The 18232-nt window shown below is 45.8% G+C and overlaps 1 protein-coding gene across 3 annotated transcripts in view; it reads left to right on the top strand.

Annotated features, from left to right (window-relative positions):
* The window catches only part of grik2 (glutamate receptor, ionotropic, kainate 2), a 344100-nt gene that overhangs the window by 311084 nt on the left and 14784 nt on the right, over window positions 1–18232 (top strand). The gene's annotated exons all lie outside the window — the stretch shown is intronic.

Below are 18232 nucleotides of genomic sequence, written 5' to 3'. Positions count from 1 at the left end.
CTCCAGAAAAACTACAGAATATTTTCTATTGCAATACCCTAAAACTTTCAGAAGGTTTTGTTGTGACAACCCCCAGGAAATGGGAATATATGAGCAGTTTATGTCCCTGTTTTTACAGTTTACTAAGCTGCATGACCCACTTCATCAACAGCCACACCCACTAGCACATTTCCCAGTGCTGCTTTTCATTTCCACGTTGCACAATCCCATCCTACTTGTGCTGTCACCATTTTCACTGTTTATATCTGTAGTATTTAGTTCATAAATAGCTTCTATTAATAATAATGTATACTTTATTAATGTAGGGAAATTCCTCTCTGCATTTAACCCATTCACCCAGTGAAGCAGTGGGCAGTCTGTAGGGACAATACCTTGCTCAGGGGTACCTCAGGGTAACCGTTCAGTGGATTTGACCCCCTGACCTTTCGATCATGGGGCGAACACTCTACCTACTGATCTATCTCCTCCCTCCTCTCATTTTAATCAGTTGAGAGACAAGACTGTATTGTTTGACTGGAACTTTTAAGCAAGCATCTAGCCTCAAATACGTTGCTACTATAAAGAGCACCAAACAAAACTCAGCTGTATTGAAAAATATGTCAAGTACCTTTTCCCCCAATTTCCACCAAAAGTGTACTGCCAGTGCTTACGTAGTGCCAGTTTTACTGTGATGCTTTTTGAGCCTGCATAGCAACAAGTGCAATAAATAGGTTGCACTTTGTAGTTTTGCATTATATCCTATTACGCCTCTCCAGATGACCAAAGTCACGTCAAAGTCTGCTTTATTGTCAAAAACCATACAGATCATAAACAGGAATTGCAGTGCTCACACTGCCCTCAATTTTACATTCAAACAACAAAAACATAAAAAGATTAAAACAAAAATGTCCAACACGATCCAAGTGTTCGAGTGACTGTCTCTCAGTCTGCTGGGTCTAGCCCACAGGCTCTTCAGTCTCTTTCCTGATGGCAGCAAACTGAAACAGCTGTTGGACAGGTGAGTGGAGTCACCTATAATGCAGAGGGCTTTTCGGACGAGGTGGGTGTAATATATGTTCTGAAGGAAGGGAAAGAAGTGCCTCTGTAGAAGTTGCTCATAAGGCTTTTGCTCTCCTCAGTTTGCAGAGGAAGTCACTGTTGGGCTTTACTGGCCAGAGATGCTGTTTTTTGACCAGGAGAGATCTTCTGAGATGTGCACACTCAGGAACTTAGTGCTGCTTACCCTCGCCACAGCAGCACCGTTGATGGTTAGTGGGGTGTGCAGGGTGTGAGATCTCCTGAAGTCTGTGATGATCTCCTTAGTCTTCTCAAAATTCCAGGACAGTTCTGTGCCTCAAAGCAAGCGATGAATTTGTTTAGCTCATCTGGTAGAGAGGTGGAACTGACAGCAGTCTGCAATGTGGGCTTGTAGTCTGTGGTCTGCTGTCGCTGAAGCTCTATGAAATCCTCCTGGAGTACTTTCCTCTCTGATGCCAAGGGACAGGTTTGCCTTTGCTGTTCTTTGGCAAAGCTGGGGATGAGCTGTCTCACCCTCAGGAGGCTGTAGACCTCAAATATGAGCCATGGTTTCTGGTTGGCCCAGACAGTAATAGTCTTGGTCTCTGTGACATCATCGATGCGATGAGATGTAGCCAATGACAGTTTCTGTATATTCCTGCAGGTTTGTGGTGTTGTAATGTGTGGCAGCCACTGTAAAGATCTCCCAGTCTGTGGTGGTAAAACCGTCTTGCAGTGCCTCTGAGGACCTTACACACGTACCTGTTCACAAACTGGTTTGGTGACTTTGACCAGGGGCCTGTATACTGGCATTAGCAGAACAGTGATGTGATCAGATTCACCAAAGCTTTGTAATCTCCTCTCTGGGTGGTGAAAACATTGCCCAGAATGTTGTTTCCCTGTGTAGGAAATTTAATGTGTTTGTGGAGTTTGGGAAGCACAGTCTTTGGGTCTGCACGATCGAAATCACCCGCTAGGACGAGAAAAGCATCTAAGTGGGCCGTCTGCTGCTCACTGACATGCTGATACAGTTCAATCAGTGCCTCACTCCTGTTGTTGTTCTTGGAGCAGGGAGGGATGTAGACAGCAACAAACAGTATGGCTGAAAATTCCCTCGGTAAGTAGAACGGTCTGCACTCGATGATCATAAGCTCCAGCAGAGGTGAACAGTGTTTGCAAGCCACAACAGCGTCATGACACCAGGCATCATTGATGTAAACACAGAGTCCCCCTCCACAAGTCTTAGCCCCTTCGGCGAAAAGAATCAAATCATTTGTCTGTGAAGGTTCTCAGTCATCCAGGTCATCGTAGTCAAAGGAGCTTGTAAAGAAAAGTGTCTGGACTTCTTTAAGTTACTTGAAGACGTTTCACCTCTCATCCGAGAAGCTTCTTCAGTTCATTTGTTCAATGTTTGTTCAATGGTTTTATTATTTGTGCAAGTTCCTCCTATATGACTTGTTCTAACTCACACAGTGCGCTGACCTGGAGGAGGGTAAAACTCATTCTGACCAGGTAGAGAGCAGCAAGTGTGGCCAGCAAAAGAAAAGTAAATTATTTTGATTAAAATTAGCTTATTTACAATAAAAATATATTTTAAAAAGGAATTAAAAATAAAATAAAATGAGCATATAGTATAATAAAGGTATAAAATTATTTGTGAAAACTCCACAGCCATCAGTTGACAAAGTAGGCAAAATCTTAAGCAAGCAAAAAAGTGAGAAACCTTCAAAATAAAAGCACATAAATAAAAAGATGCATTATACAAAAACAAACTAATAAAACCAAAGCATAAAATACACAGAAAAAAACATTACAATGTTACAGATTTTACAGATTTATTTTCCCCTTTTTTTCAGTAGAAAGGGTGAAAAACAGGAATGGAGCAACATTGGTATAAAAAATAATAACTTTTTTGTTGTTGTTTTTTCTCTTTTTGTAACATACGAGCCACCAGGAGTTGCTGTATAGCTAAAACTGCCAGGGCCAAATTTTACCAGCAGTTAAAATACATTTCATGATTTTAAGATATTTTTTTAGCTTTTCATTCTACAACAGAAAAGACTAATACTACTACTCACAAAATGAACTCTTAACACATTTCCAAATGTTATAAATTACTTTTATTGCTCATTGCTGAAAAGTCTCCCTTTTTTAAGCAATATGTTGCACAAAAATGCTGGTTTTAACAAACAAAACTCAAGAAAATTAAAATCCCGAAATGATATATTATTTTTAATTTTTGTTTGTTATTTAAAATGATCAGAATATTGGAATTTTTGGGCAAATATTACATAGTTCAGGCTTTACAGCCTTTAATAGGCACAATTACATCCACGTATCCATACAAGATATTCCTAATTAATGCGCACATAAAATTTACAGTTTACGTGGAGGTACATGTAGAGCATGTTAGTGAGACTCACAAATACTCTGACTATATTTGTCTCTGAATGTATGAAAATTGTTTGCTTCATAGGATTTCATATAGCAAACCATCTTAATCTATATCTCACATTCCACAGATCTCAGCATTTTAACTTTAGTTAAGTTAAAGTAGAAAAGCACCAAAGAAGAGACTGCCCCAGGAGACCCTAATGACCCCAGATATGCTGGGAGATGGCAAGGGGATCTCCCAGCGTATCCACTTTCTGACAGTTGTCAGAAACGGGGAGTGGGTTTCTGGGCCTTGTAGGGCCTTTGAGATTTACCTCACCAGGTGGACCCTGAAACCTTGAGTCAACACTGCCCAACCTTGATTATGAGCCTGTCTCGGCATTGATCTTGACCCCAAGCTGTCCTGGGATCCCAAAACAGTTGAGTTTCTGGCATTAACAATATTTATTCTCATGGTAAAGAAGGCCATCAGGTCCTCAGCAAGCTGGCTCAGAACGGGAGTGGATGTACCCACAGTTCTGGTCCCCGAAGGCAATGCACTGCGCAACGCCTGGCCAACCTCACAGCAGATCAGCTGGTGGAGGTCTAGGGATATTTTGGCATGGCTGTGGCAGATCTTTTTGTGTCTAGGGAGATAACTCATCGTCCCATCTTTCTCTCCATATGGAGAGATAATCAATTGATCAGGCATGGATGCGATGGCCTCCCTTCATGCCTTTCCCTCCGTTACTCTCCTTTACCCCCACCGGCAGAGGTTCCAAGTGGAAGAGGTGACCATTATCTTAGTGGCTCCCAACTAGCAGAACACCATTTGATCGTTTCTTCAAGGTCACCCTTGGGAGCCCATTGGATGCCTCTCCATCTCTTCCAGCTGTGGGCCTGGCTCCTGAGACAGCGTATCTACTAGTCATGATCTTGCTTCAGTTATTGGTTAGTAGCGCCATCTACCAAAGCAACACATTCATTTATAAACATATTCATGTTGCAATGGGAAACAAGTGGATTCCCTCACCTCCACAGCCCATCCCATTTTCCAATTTTAGCATGAACTGTTGGAGGAGGGCAGGTCCACCTCAGCTCTAAAATAATGGTAGCAGCCAAAAAAAAGACAGCATGTGTCAGTCCCCAGAAACTACTAGATTCACTTGTTGTCCCCTCATTGCTCAGTTCTTCATGGAGGTAGTAGGGTGCCTCCCTATCAAAAGCAACTGGCTCTCCCTCCATGAGATGTAAAAATGATGCTGATGGCCTTCCAGCATGACTGTGTCAGAGTCCCATCTCAGCCAATCTTTTGTAAATTCTTTGTTCTTGGTGATGGCCATATTGGTGAGGACAGAGTAGAGCACTCTGCTGTCGGTGATGGCTCATTTAAACTCAACTGCTATCCTTTGCTCTCATGTGGACAGTTGTGGCTGCTTGGTTTCTTTCTTGTGTGTCTTTCAGAGTCGCATTTAAACAGAACATGTAAGATGAAGAGATAGTCTTAACAAGATAGAGAATTGTTGGTTACATTGTGACACTGGTTCTCTGAGTGGACAGACCATCGCTCCATCTCTTGGCAGCTCCAAAAGACATTCCAATCAAGGTTAACCAAAGAAGCACAGTGCTTATGTAGACACGATAGCAATATGTGTGTGGCCACCACAGGGTATTGTGTCTTAAGTAGTATCCGTGTCAGTAGTATCCGTGTCAGCTGCTCTGCGGCAATCAGTCCCGTACATATGGAACATGTAGTGTGGAGAGATAATCCCTCCATTCAGGGAAACCTGATTTAAGTGTAACCATCCAATCTCCTTGGACCTTATACTGTGAGTTTAATTTAGCAGATACTACGTTCAAGTTGACGATGTTAAACTCCAAGTCTGTTTGTTGTCACGGTCTGGCTGGCAGACCGTGGGGGTGTAGGGTAGGAGGACCCAGGCGCGGTGCGTTGGTGGGAGCTCCAAGACTCTCCTAAGTAGCTCCCCCGACAAGCCCTGATCAGCAGCAGGTGTGTGGCAGGAACTTCGGGTGTGGCCAGCCGCCAGCAGAGCCACACACACCAGGCCTGAAGGCGTCCACAGAAACACATACAAAACCCAAAACCTCTCCGCTAAACAGCCACCACAAAACAACAAAAGAAAAATCCAGTCAATAGTCCACCCCCAGTCCAGTGGCAGCAAACAGTTCTGGCGGCCGATCCGCAGGACGGCAAAACAAGCGGGACCCGCTGTGGGTTAGGCAGTGGCAGAAAAACAGTTCAGGAGGCCTACCTCTAACCCCTCGATGGAAACGCAGCAGCTCCGGCGGGCGGCCACGGGTCCAGCAGCAGCGGCGAAACGGTTCCGGTGGCCTGCTAATGATCCAGTGGCGGCGGTGCTGCAGCTCCGGTTGCTTTCCACGGGTCCAGTGGCGCCGGCGCTGCCCCTCCAGCGGCTTGCCACACGTCCGGTGGCGGCGGCGCTGCTCCAGCGGCGGCCTGCCCCAGGTCCGGCGGCGGTGCCGGCGCTGCTCCGGTGAGCAACAGCAAGATGTGGCACATGATCCCAGACAAGCCGGCCATACTGGACGAGAATGTGCTGGTCGCGGACATAGCGGGCAGGCTGGTCGCGCTGGTCCCACCACCTCACCGAAGTCTTCCGCGGGCAGTGGCGTGGGCTCCTCCCGCTCTCCGAGCTCCTGCTCCGGCTCGCAGGGCTCCTCATCTGGCGGTGATGACGGTGACACGTCAGCAGCAGGTGGTGGATGGGGTGGCAGATTAGTGGATGTGGAAGGTGGAACAGATGACAGCTGAACGACTAGCTGGGCAGCAGACTGAGTGACTAGCTGGGCAGCTGGCTGAGCTACGGCTACAGGCTGGGCAGCTGGCTGAACTATGGCTACAGGCTGGGCAGCTGGCCATGTTAGCGATAGATCAGACTAGAGACAGAGCTACTGACTGTAGTGATATTTGTTGAGGAAGTTGAGCAGGTGCTTGAGCGGCTAACTGAGCTGCAGTAGATGGAGCAGATGGCTGAACTGCAGACTGTGCTGATGTTGGAGTGAATGGTGGCACAGCAACAGCAATCGGTTGAGCAGAGAGAGAAGCAGTCAGTAGGGTGGCAGCAGCAGACAGTGAGGCTGAGGGTGGTGTGGAGGCCTCAGGCAGAGGTGGTACTAATTGCAGCTGCACAGGGCGCACGGCCGGCCCGGGATGCTGCGGCTGTGCAGTGGAGGCAGTCAGTTTGGGTAAAGGCAGCGAGATACAATCTTTAGCAACACTCTCTATCTCCTCAATCTTTTCTAGCCTCTTCTTTCTTTCTTCCCGTTCCATTTCCACCATCACAGGGAAAGACTTTAACACACTAATGGAGTTCATTTTACTCCCAGCAGCATTCAGAGCTGCTGGAGTGGGTAGTGGAGTGAAGGCTGCTGTAGGTGGGGTAGAGGATTGAACTGCAGACCGCTTAGCTATAGACTGGGTGGCTGCCTGAGTTACAGGCTTGGCAGTCTCACAGTTCCTAAGTAAACAAACAGATGGAGTGAAAAATGAAAAATTGTCCTTATGACTCACCACAGCCGGCTGTTGTGAAGTCCGGGAATCCGGCTGCGGTGAAGAGTGCCGGTGGCGGGAGCGGTGCTTCTTTGACGATGCCGGGCCGGCGTGTCAGGCTGCGGATCCACCAGCTGGTCGGGCTGAAGAGCAGCCTGCGAGGCGAGTGGAGGTGGAGCGTGTTAACTAGAAAGTCCGCGACGATCGGGTAGAGTGTATCCAAAACCCAAGGGAAGCAAGACAGCGACTCTTTCAGCCGCTTTTCCACAGCGCGACAAAATTTTTCCTCGTGCGCCTCCAGCCATAGGTCGCAGAGTCTATTAACTTTATCCGTCACCTCCCTCCTAAACCTCTCCGATGAGTCCGCTGGGACCATGTTCGGCAGGATCATTCTGTCACGGTCTGGCTGGCAGGCCGTGGGGTGTAGGGAAGGAGGACCCAGGCGCGGTGCTCTGTGTGCGAACAGTGCGTTTATTTACAGTATATGGTACAAAACAACAATAAATCCCCGTGTTTTCCCCAGACTCCCGTGTCGTGTCCTCCTTGTGCTCTCTGCTCCCGTGTGTCGGCACTCCCGGTGCTCGCTGCTCTTCAGGCCTCCCACGCTCCTCCTGCACGAAACAATAGCGGCAGCTGTCAGGACACTTAACAATAGCAGGCATGCACTTAACGACTAAACCTAAACTGGGTGACTAACGTGGAGTCTCACGCAATGATCCCGCGTCGGTGGGAGCTCCAAGACTCTCCTAAGTAGCTCCCCCGACGAGCCCTGATCAGCAGCAGGTGTGTGGCTGGAGCTTCGGGTGTGGCCAGCCCGCCAGCAGAGCCACACACACCAGGCTGAAGGCGCCCGCAGAAACACATACACACATCCGCAAACAGGGAGAAGAGGGACAGCAACACCAAATATACATACAATACAAGACAAGTCCATAACTGCTCAGGGTCCTGGGTCACTCAGACCCAGGACCCTGAGCATACCAGTCGCTATGGAACGGTCAGTCAATTGTTCAGTTACTTTTGAGGATCTGAAAATTGTGAGAAAATGTTGGTAATCCCTAAACGTGTTAACTCAGTCTGTTTGTTAAACCCCTTGGATTAAAGAAGCAAGTTTATATTTCAATCAACTGTTGATGGTTTGATTTAAAATTCACTCATTGACCAGGGCAGAATAACAAGTATTGTCATTTTCCAAAAAACATATGGAATTAATAAGAAAATTTGTATTATTATTTACTAAATTTTGAATGTTGTCAATGTAGCAAAAATTTAAATAGATATTTATATATTTATTTGGGGTAATAAGAGCACATACATTAAGATATAAACATTATTATTAGTGTTACTCAGGAAAAAAATTGTATTACACATTTGTGGCGAGAATAAGGCACGGCGGGACCACGGACCGTCATTCAGAGCCATCTTTATTGACATCTCACCACAACACACCACAACTCCGCAACCCCTGAGTCCTCGTGTTTTTAACTTGGCAGACGTGATTGCGGATGCCGTGCAAGTGCGTCCGCATGGCCCACCACACACCCCCATCGCCCGATTGAGGCCGGGGAGCAATCTGGCCGAACCTACTCCCCCCCGCGAACTGGGGCAAGACTAGGCCCAAAACCTCGGCACCCCCAGCCCCTGCCCAAGCGACGGGGGAGCGTCCATTCTGGTGGCCGCCCGTGCATCCAGCGGCGACGGCGAAGCTGGTCCGGAGGTCGGCCGCGTAGCAAGCAGACACGGCCCCACAGGCATGGCCATGAGCTCCTGCTCACAGGCGGCTGGGCAGACGTCAGGCGCGCAGAATTGACTGGTGGCAGCGAGGCTGGACTGGCCAGCCCGCCAACCCCCGGCTTAGCGGGGTTGTCCCGCTCCTCTGCCTCCAGCTCCGGCTGCGCAGGCTGCCCTGGACCAGGGACCTCCGTCTCCTCGCACAGCTGCTCCACCACCGCCTCCGCCGCTCCCGTTTGGAGAGGCTCCCCGCGCTGCGCCTCCGCCTCCAGCAGGCACAGCCCCTCTTGGTCCTCGTCCACCTCTTGGTGGAGCGGCTCCTCTTCCTCCGGCCGGCGCGGACCCTCGCGCGCCTCGTCCGCCGCCTCCGGTTGGAGTGCCGCTCCCGGCTGAAGCAGCCCTTCCCGCAGCGGCTCCTCTACCTCCGGCAGGTGTAGACCCTCGCGTGCCTCGTCCGCCGCCTCCGACTGGAGCGGCTCCTCCACCACTCCCGGCAGGAACAGCCCTTCACCCGGCTGCCCTTCCTCCTCCGGCCGGAGCGGACCGCTGCGCCCCTCGTCTACCACCTCCGGTTGCTGAAGTGCCTCACGCGGCTCCTCCACTGCTTCACCACCGTCGGAACACCCCTGTGGGGGTGGCGCCCAGGCCCAGAGCAGCGCCGCCAGAGCCCTAATCCTTTTCAAGTGGTGCTCGGTCTGGTCCGGCAGCTCTTCCTGCTGGCGACGGACCTCCACCTCCTGCTCCCGCTGGATTGCCGCCGTCTCAGCCATCCTCTGGGACAGCTCCTCCGTTCCCTGGCTCTGATAAGGACCCGCCGTGCCGCCTCCTGGGTTTCGGCACTAATGTGGCGAGAATAAGGCACGGCGGGACCACGGACCGTCATTCAGAGCCATCTTTATTGACATCTCACCACAACACACCACAACCCCGCAACCCCTGAGTCCTCGTGTTTTTAACTTGGTGGACGTGATTGCAGATGCCGTGCAGGTGCGTCCGCATGGCACCGCAGACCACGCCCCACCACAACATTACTATTATATTCCTTAAAAGTAATACAGTACATTATTTAATTATTCCAAGTAGTGTAACAAGTAGTTTGTTACACTACTTGGTACATTACTTTTGCATTACTCCATTTGCATGACCTGAAATGCATTACCACTTAACAGTTAACAATCCTAGGATACAGTCCAACATACCAACACAAAACCCTATCCGATGAGGGGCTTACATAAGATCTTAATGTAGTGGTTGAACAGTAAGTATGAACACTAATCAGCAACACAAAGGAAAAGTTGAAACCAAGGCAAAAGATTCAAAGAGATCACCACAATAATGTAGAAACATGTAAAAGTAGAAATGGAGCCTGAAAGCTCATCACTGTTTGGCTGGGATTAGCACACTCAGCTTCAACTTCAGCCTGGTTTTTTAGCAAGCTTTATGTTAGCATGCTGTTTGTGCACATGCTTGCAAATGGCCAATGTTGTGTTAGTTGTGTAGCGTAGTTCTTTCTGTCCCTGATTAGTTTACTTTTCACGGTCTTGTACTTCAAGGCAATAAAAACAAAAGTATGGTCCATATCTCTCCTTTCCTAAAAGATGTCGACCGCTCCACACTCTCCTCTTTGCAAATGAAACAAAATCACCTGCAATGTGATTGTAGTGCAGACGTTTCAGAAAGAACAAGACACATTCAATGTTCATTTTTTTGCTTTTTGCCCGGGGGACAGATAAGTGAACAAGTTTATAATTGTACCTCTAATACAGTAACTAGTTACATTACTGCATCACTGAAAAATGTCTTAACTTTGGAAAATAAAACACCTGATACTTTTCCCCAAACTAGACTATTTATGCACCTAGAAGAAGGTAAAAAAGAAAGAAACCTACGACTTTTTACATTAAAGTTTATATTGAAATTGCAATATGCTAACCTACTTTATACTGTATTGACAATGAATTGGGGGGGGGGGGGGGGGGGATAGAAATGTCACTGCTACTTAATTAAATTACATTAAAGCATACAACAATGAAGACGCTGTTGTTTAGGTTTGCTAGACTGCTTTTAAACCAGGGGTGTCAAACTTACGGTCCATGTGGGAGCTTTAGCCCTGCTGAGAATCCATGCAAGCAGGGTGAACATTATTTTGATGGGCTCACCGACCGACTGCGATCATATCATTATGTGAAAGAGGGAAGAGGGGCAGACGTCCCAAAGACAGCATGTGCAGGGGTACAGGCACAGAGAGACAGGGGAGCAGGAGACGAGCAGAAATGTTCTTGGTGATACTGGATACTGCAAAGCTGAATACATCAAATCAGGAGCTGGCTGAAGTGATACTCGTTTTTATTTTCAGCCATTTTCCATTGTGGAGGACAAAAGGTTTCAAACTTGTCCAGACCTCAAATCTCATGTGTGTTCCCCTTAGTATTAGTAAATGCTTAAAAATAATGTTTTTATGAAAACACAGAATAAAAAATAGCTTCCTGGAAAAATATAAATTTACAGTTGAGTGTTGAATATTCCATAAAATATAGAAAATGTCTTTGAATGGCAGAGATGCAGAAATGTCTGCATGTAACACAGACACAAGGCCACTGTCTAAACGAGTCTCACAGGCCTGAATGCTCGAAGCAATTTATCATTCTTAACGTGTTTGATCTGCTGCTCACCACAAAAAAGTACAAGCTGAAATTTTGGACTTTTCCTACTGAGAACAGTCTCCCTAATGCCCATTTACACTACAAACAGTAATTAAGCAATAAACTATTAAATGACAGAAAAGTTGCTTTTGCCTCTGAATTTGGACACCCCCGCTGTTTCCGGCCGGACAATAATAACAGTGACATTCAACTTATTTTATCTGATAAATAAAGACTGTAAAAAGTTTTTTGTATATATATATATGTATATATATACTACCCCACCCCACCCCCCCACCCCCCCCCCCCAAAAAAAAAAAAAACCCTTTAAACATCTCCCTAATTGTGAGCTCTGAACGTTGGCAGGTGTGGCTGCATGTGGATATAAAATGAGTCTGACACACCGATTTAGACGAAACAGTAACACTTAAACACTTAAAATAAAATAGTTTAACTAACATTGTTAGGTCAAGAGCTATCCAGTGAAACCTAAATGCATACAAATATTTTTAATGGAATATAACATGATATTAAACAAACTATATAAAATTGTGTTTTTATTGTAACTGACCTACAATGCTTGTGTGTGTGTGTGTGTGTGTGTGTGTGTGTGTGTGTGTGTGTGTGTGTGTTATGGCTGGTAGCCAAGTTCTGTTTTCTTTAGAGAACATCACTGGCAACTTATGTTTCAGTTTAGATGTACAGCTTTGGTTTGTTTACCATCCATCCCTTACAGAACTGTAACATGTCGGGGAAACGTAACAGAAAAATTGTAATTTTAGAATATTTAGATTGTGTCTTACTTTCTCTTGTGGGTTGAAATTACAACTAACCTGATGTCAAATGAAAGCGTGTGGCTCCACAGTCCAGTGCTAATTAGTATCAGGCTAATCTGTGAAAACGAGCCACCTTGTTTCATTATGAAAAACAACCATATATTTTGTTACGTTGCTCCTCATATAAATAAATAGCATCTACTTTTACAATATGGGAATTGTTTCCTTCCCACGTTGCTGAAATTGTCAAGTTGAAAAATGTGGTGCGAAGCATCTCTTTGTTGTGTTTCACATGCTTGACAGTGCACACCCTGCAATTTGCATTTTATAATTGCTTTTGTTCTATAACATAGAAAGGAGAAAAAAATAACAGCTAGTCATTTAAATAATGAGATAAGCCACACACCCGCTTAACAGTGTCTGTAGATATTAAATAGGCATGTTACTTCCCTATATATGTATTTGTGAGATTACCACAAAAATAATAATCTGATTTTAATAATATAAGAGTGCTTTTAGAATAAACATGTTAAACTTTGCAGGTGTATCAAATGTTTGTTATTTTTAATACTTTTATTACAAACTACAGATATGTGTAGATTTTATTTCAGTTCATCTATCAGATCAATGAGATTTCTTTAGTATGTCTGTCAGCTCTCAACATTATTTCAGTACATTCATGCCTCGCAGCTATGTGGCGACTTGTGACACGGCTAAATAGTGAAAAAGAAGGTCTCCAAACATTTGGGAAATATGACCGTCTCATTTGATTATTTTAAATGTACAGCACTTTGGAAATGTGCTATATAAATGTGACATCAAATCAACAGGGAGATAGCATGGTAGCTCGGGCTACTTACTGCGGTTCTAGGAAATCCAAAGTACAGTAAAATACAAAGACTCCAAACAGCTATTAATTCCGGTTCTTTCGGATTCTTTAGGGCCAAAGAGACACGGCTCAAACGAGGTCCTTTTACTTTAAAAAATGATCTTTATTTTACTTATCCGGGATATGGAGACCTGAGCACACAGCACACAACCCCAGGTCTGAAGCACAAACAGGTATTTATATATAGGGCTGGGTATCGTCACTGATTTCTAGAATCGATTCAATTCCGATTCACAGGGTCCCGAATCGATTCGATCCACGATTCGATTTAATTCGATTCGATTTAATTCGATTCGATTCACTTTGATTTGAATCTGGGAAATTTTGACAGTCAGAAATATTATAATTCAGATCAGTACATTTACATATTTTTGTATCTATAAAAAGGAAGCTGACACACGCAAGACTTTATCAGAGGTGTGAGCATCACAGCAGAGGCCTTTGTGTCAAAGTAGCTGAGGATAAAACACAGAAAAACATGAAGGTGATTTTCCTGTTCTGGGATTTTATAAAAATTTTCTGCAGTAGATCAAAAACGAAAGAAAACCATTAATCAACACATGAACATTACCTCTGAAGTTACAGCGGTTTTATTAGAGACAAGGCTGAGCGTTTTGCATTTTGCATAATTTTAAAAAGTTTAAATTTGTTCGGTATTGAACGGCAGAAATTAGGTTTTATTTTCGGAAGTATATAAAACGAAAAAAAAACCGTCGACAGCGCTGTAAACAACGGTAGACTTGTGCGTAACAAGCAATAATGCAGAAAACAGTACAGAGAGAGAGAGGGAGAGAGAGGGAGAGAGAGCGCGCAAGAGAGCGAGCATGCGAGAGAGAGCTGTGCATCGTGGTCGAAGCAAAACAATAAAAGTCAGGGTGAATTCATGACGTTGTTTATGTGAAGCCTAGTTTGGATCTTCTTTTGCTGTTGGTTCGGTCAATATTGTTTGGAGAGAGATAAAACTAACAGCTTTAGAATCAGCGCATAAAGGGCGTGAACACAAAGCGCGGACCGCCGACAGATCAGAATCAGCGCGCTGTCGGCTTTCAGCCCCGACCGTGAGAAAGGCGACATCTCACTGATTCTGATCCGCGGTTGCGCTGTGTGTTTAAGTCTTTGTGCAGAATCCGTGTTCCTGCTCTCATTTACTGTCTTAGCTGTTTGGTGGTTGTTGAAATTTTGTGAGATTTCACCAGAGATTCTGGCATTTCGGGCAAAATAAATTTATATTAAAAAATCGATTCAGGATTTTAATGAATCGATTTTACGTTATCCAAGCCAGAATCGATTTTAATCGATAAATCGATTATAAAAACCCACCCCTATTTATATACTTGCTCTCTAGTGTGCATCAAACAGCCTTCACTTTCACTTTCACTTCATTCTAGCAGCAAAAGCAGGCTTCTGCAAACGCATGCAGTTTCCTGTCAGCCTAGTCTCAAAGCTGGCCTTCTTTTATACGTAAAACAATATAATCAGCAAATAAGATTCAAAATATATATTTCAAATCTCAACACAGCATTAAAAGCTCCGCCCTCATTAAAAGTGGAGTCTCACTTTTAACGGTTGTCTTAACAAGTATTGGTCGTAGATAAGTAATATAATGTATTTTCCTTCCTTATTTTAAAATTACATCAGTGTGGTTGAGCATGTGTATGCGGCATGGCCGGCTCAGGTTGGAGTCTGACTCACCCATCTCCCAAACAAAATAAACCATAAGGGCTCTCAACAAAAGGAAGACATTGATACCAGGAGTCTGCTGGTCCAGAGCTACTTCTGGTAGCATAATATGTCTTTTTATTTTTAATATGTATTTTTAAAATAAGACTTGAAGCAAATAGCTGAAACAGCTTTGGATCTGCTGCAGTTTGTTCCTTTTTGAAGAAGCTAACCAGCAGTATTTCTGCGAGAACATGTGTTAACAAGACTTTTCCAGTGTCTCCCTGCATCTCTGTATCAGTCTGTCAGTCGTTTTTGGGTTGGCTGTGTACTACATGGCATGTATAACCTCTCGTATTATTTTTATGTTTTTTCTAAGAGTTATTAAGAGATGGAGATGTGATGTGTTTAATGGCAGTTGTGTGAGTTAAAAACAGTTTTCCAAAAATTATATTTTGGTGATTCAACCCGAGTTAACTTTGTCAAAAAAAGAAAAGATTTTGGTCACACAGTTTTGCACTAAATCATACGCCTCACAGGTGCTCGATGGAGTTTTTCTTTGTCATCTTCATGCTAATCTGTCAAATTTCCATGATTACTATAGCTGTCCCCTTCTTCCCTTTCCTCCTCCTCCTGCATCTTTATTTTCTGTCCCTCCTTCAGCTTATCATCTGCTTCCCCCTCTTTTTCGTCTCTTCCCTCCTGCTGCTGTGGCTGCCGCAGACTAACCTGAGGTGCAGGGACCACCAGCTGTGTGTGAGGAGGCCATGTTATAAACCAGGCGCACACACACACTCATGAATATAGATCTACACATGCATATCTGTATACATGTATTACATTACAAAGGTTGCTTTTGAGGAAGGTCGGATTCACAACAAATATAGTCTTAGCATTGTAGAAATCAAAAGTACAAATCATAGAAATAAGGCTGAAAACTGTCTTCGGTATAACTAAAACTCTCGGATATGAGAAACGCAAACATTAATTGAACAATTGTATCTGAAAATGAAAAAAAATATTTTGCATATTAATCAACTTTGGGAAGAGAGCTTCTTTAGTGCTGCCTGATGTGTGGTACATATAAATGACAATGACTCAATTGATCTGTGGAACAAAGTGCACAAAAAGTCTGGATCGGCCTGTGTTTGAGAAAATCCAGGAATTGCAGTAGGCATTGCAGAGTCATGGAGCCGGTGGGTGAGGGGACTTGCACAGTTCGCCCATTCTGGATGTTTATTCCGCCTACGCTGAGTTTTTGAAAATGGGAGCTCTGCGTAGCCTTGCAGGCCCCACCTCTTCTGGAATATGACTGGGTTTAGTTTAGCAGCCTGGACAGTGGACCCAGGGGTCTGTTTGGTATCTAACTAGGTAGTAAATATGGTATCTAACCAGATGCACGATGGCATTACCTTGGCCTCTAGTAGCACTTTGCAGAATCTTGGAGTTGTTTTTTGACCAGGACATGTCCTTCAATGTGTACGATAAACACATATGTAGGGCTGTGTTCCTCTGTCTGCACAGTATCAATAACATTAGAAACATCCTGTCTCAGAGTGACGCCGAAAAACTAGTTCATGGATTAGTTTCACATCAAATGCATTAGTTCATAGTTTTAGGCTGGACTACTGTTTATTATCAGGAAGTCCTAAAAACTCCCTGAAAAGCCTTCAGCTAATCCAAAATGCTGCAGCAAGAGTCCTGACAGGGACTAGAAAGAGAGAGCAGATTTCTCCTGTTTTGGCTTCCTGTTAAATCCAGAATTCAAAATCCTGCTCCTCACATACAAGGTCTTAAATAATCAGGCCCCATCTTATCTTAATGACCTTGTAGTACCATATCACCCTATTAGAGCACTTTGCTCTCACACTGCAGGCCTACTTGTTGTTCTTGTTGTTCCTAAATTAGTTAAAAGTCGCCTTTTTCACTCACTTTGTGTTTTTAAACTTCTCTGCATCTAATTATGAGCTATTATTCATCTCTGTCTCTCTTTCCTAGCATGTCTTTGTGCAGTCTTCCTCCCCCCACCCCAACCGGTCACGGCCGATGGCGTGCCCTCTCTGAGTCTGGTTCTGCTGGAAGTTTCTTCCTGTGAAAATTGAATTTTTCCTTCCTACTGTCACCAAAGCTCTTGCTCATAGGAGGTCATATGATTGTTGGGCTTTTCTGTTTTCTTTGTATTATTGTAGGGTCTTTACCTTACAATATAAAGAGCCTTGAGGCACCTACTGTAGTGACTTGGCACTATCCATCCATCCATCTTCATCCGCTTTATCAGAGGCCGGGTCGCGGGGGCAGCAGCCTAAGCAAAGAGGCCCAGACCTCCCTCTCCCCAGCCACCTCCTCCAGCTTATCCGGGGGAACACCAAGGCGTTCCCAGGCCAGCCGAGAGATATAATCTCTCCAGCGTGTCCTGGGTCTGCCCCGGGCCTCCTCCCGGTGGGACATGCCTGGAACACCTCACCCAGGAGGCGCCCAGGGGGCATCCTTGTCAGATGCCCGAACCACCTCAGCTGGCTCCTTTCGATGTGGAGCAGCAGCGGCTCTACTCTGAGCCTCTCCCGGATGGCCGAACTTCTCACCCTATCTCTAAGGGAGAGGCCAGCCACCCTTCGGAGGAAGCTCATTTCCGCCGCTTGTATCCGCGATCTCGTTCTTTCGGTCACTACCCACAGCTCGTGGCCATAGGTGAGGGTAGGGACGTAGATCGACCGGTAAATTGAGAGCTTCGCTTTTACACTCAGCTCCCTCTTCACCACAACGGACCGGTGCAGCGTCTGCATTACTGCAGCTGCAGCCCCAATCCGTCTGTCGATCTCCGGCTCACTCGCGAACAAGACCCCGAGATACTTGAACTCCTCCACTTGGGGCATGGAACTCATCCCCGACCCGTAGTGGGCACTCCACCCTTTTCCGGCTGAGAACCATGGCCTCAGATTTGGAGGTGCTGATCCTCATTCCCGCTTCTTCACACTCGGCTGCGAACCGTTCCAGTGCAAGCTGGAGGCCCTCACCCGATGAAGCCAACAGAACCACATCATCCGCAAAAAGCAGAGATGAGATCCTGAGGCCACCAAAGCGAAAGCCCTCCGCCACTTGGCTGCGCCTAGAAATCCTGTCCATAAAAATTATGAACAGAACCGGTGACAAAGGGCAGCCCTGGCGGAGCCCATCACCCACCGGGAACGAGTCTGACTTATTGCCGGCAACGCGAACCAAGCTCTTGCAACGGTTGTATATGGTTCGAATGGCCCGTAGCAATGGGCCAGACACCCCATACTCCCGCAACACCTCCCACAGGACACCCCGAGGGACACGGTCGAATGCCTTCTCCAAGTCCACAAAACACATGTAGACTGGTTGGGCAAACTCCCATGCACCCTCAAGTATCCTCGAGAGGATGAAGAGCTGGTCCAGTGTTCCGCGACCAGGACGAAAACCGCATTGTTCCTCCTGCATCAGAGGTTCGACTAGCGGACGAACTCTCCGTTCCAGCACCCTGGCATAGACTTTCCCGGGGAGGCTGAGGAGTGTGATCCCCCTGTAGTTGGAACACACCCTCCGGTCCCCCTTCTTAAAGATGGGGACCACTACCCCGGTCTGCCAGTCCAGGGGTACTGCCCCTGATCTCCAC

The sequence above is a fragment of the Neolamprologus multifasciatus genome, chromosome 11 (assembly GCF_963576455.1).
Source record: "Neolamprologus multifasciatus chromosome 11, fNeoMul1.2, whole genome shotgun sequence".
Lineage (NCBI taxonomy): Eukaryota > Metazoa > Chordata > Actinopteri > Cichliformes > Cichlidae > Neolamprologus > Neolamprologus multifasciatus.
The sequence above is the reverse complement of the archived record's forward strand: the minus strand, read 5'-3'. Positions and strand labels throughout refer to the sequence as shown.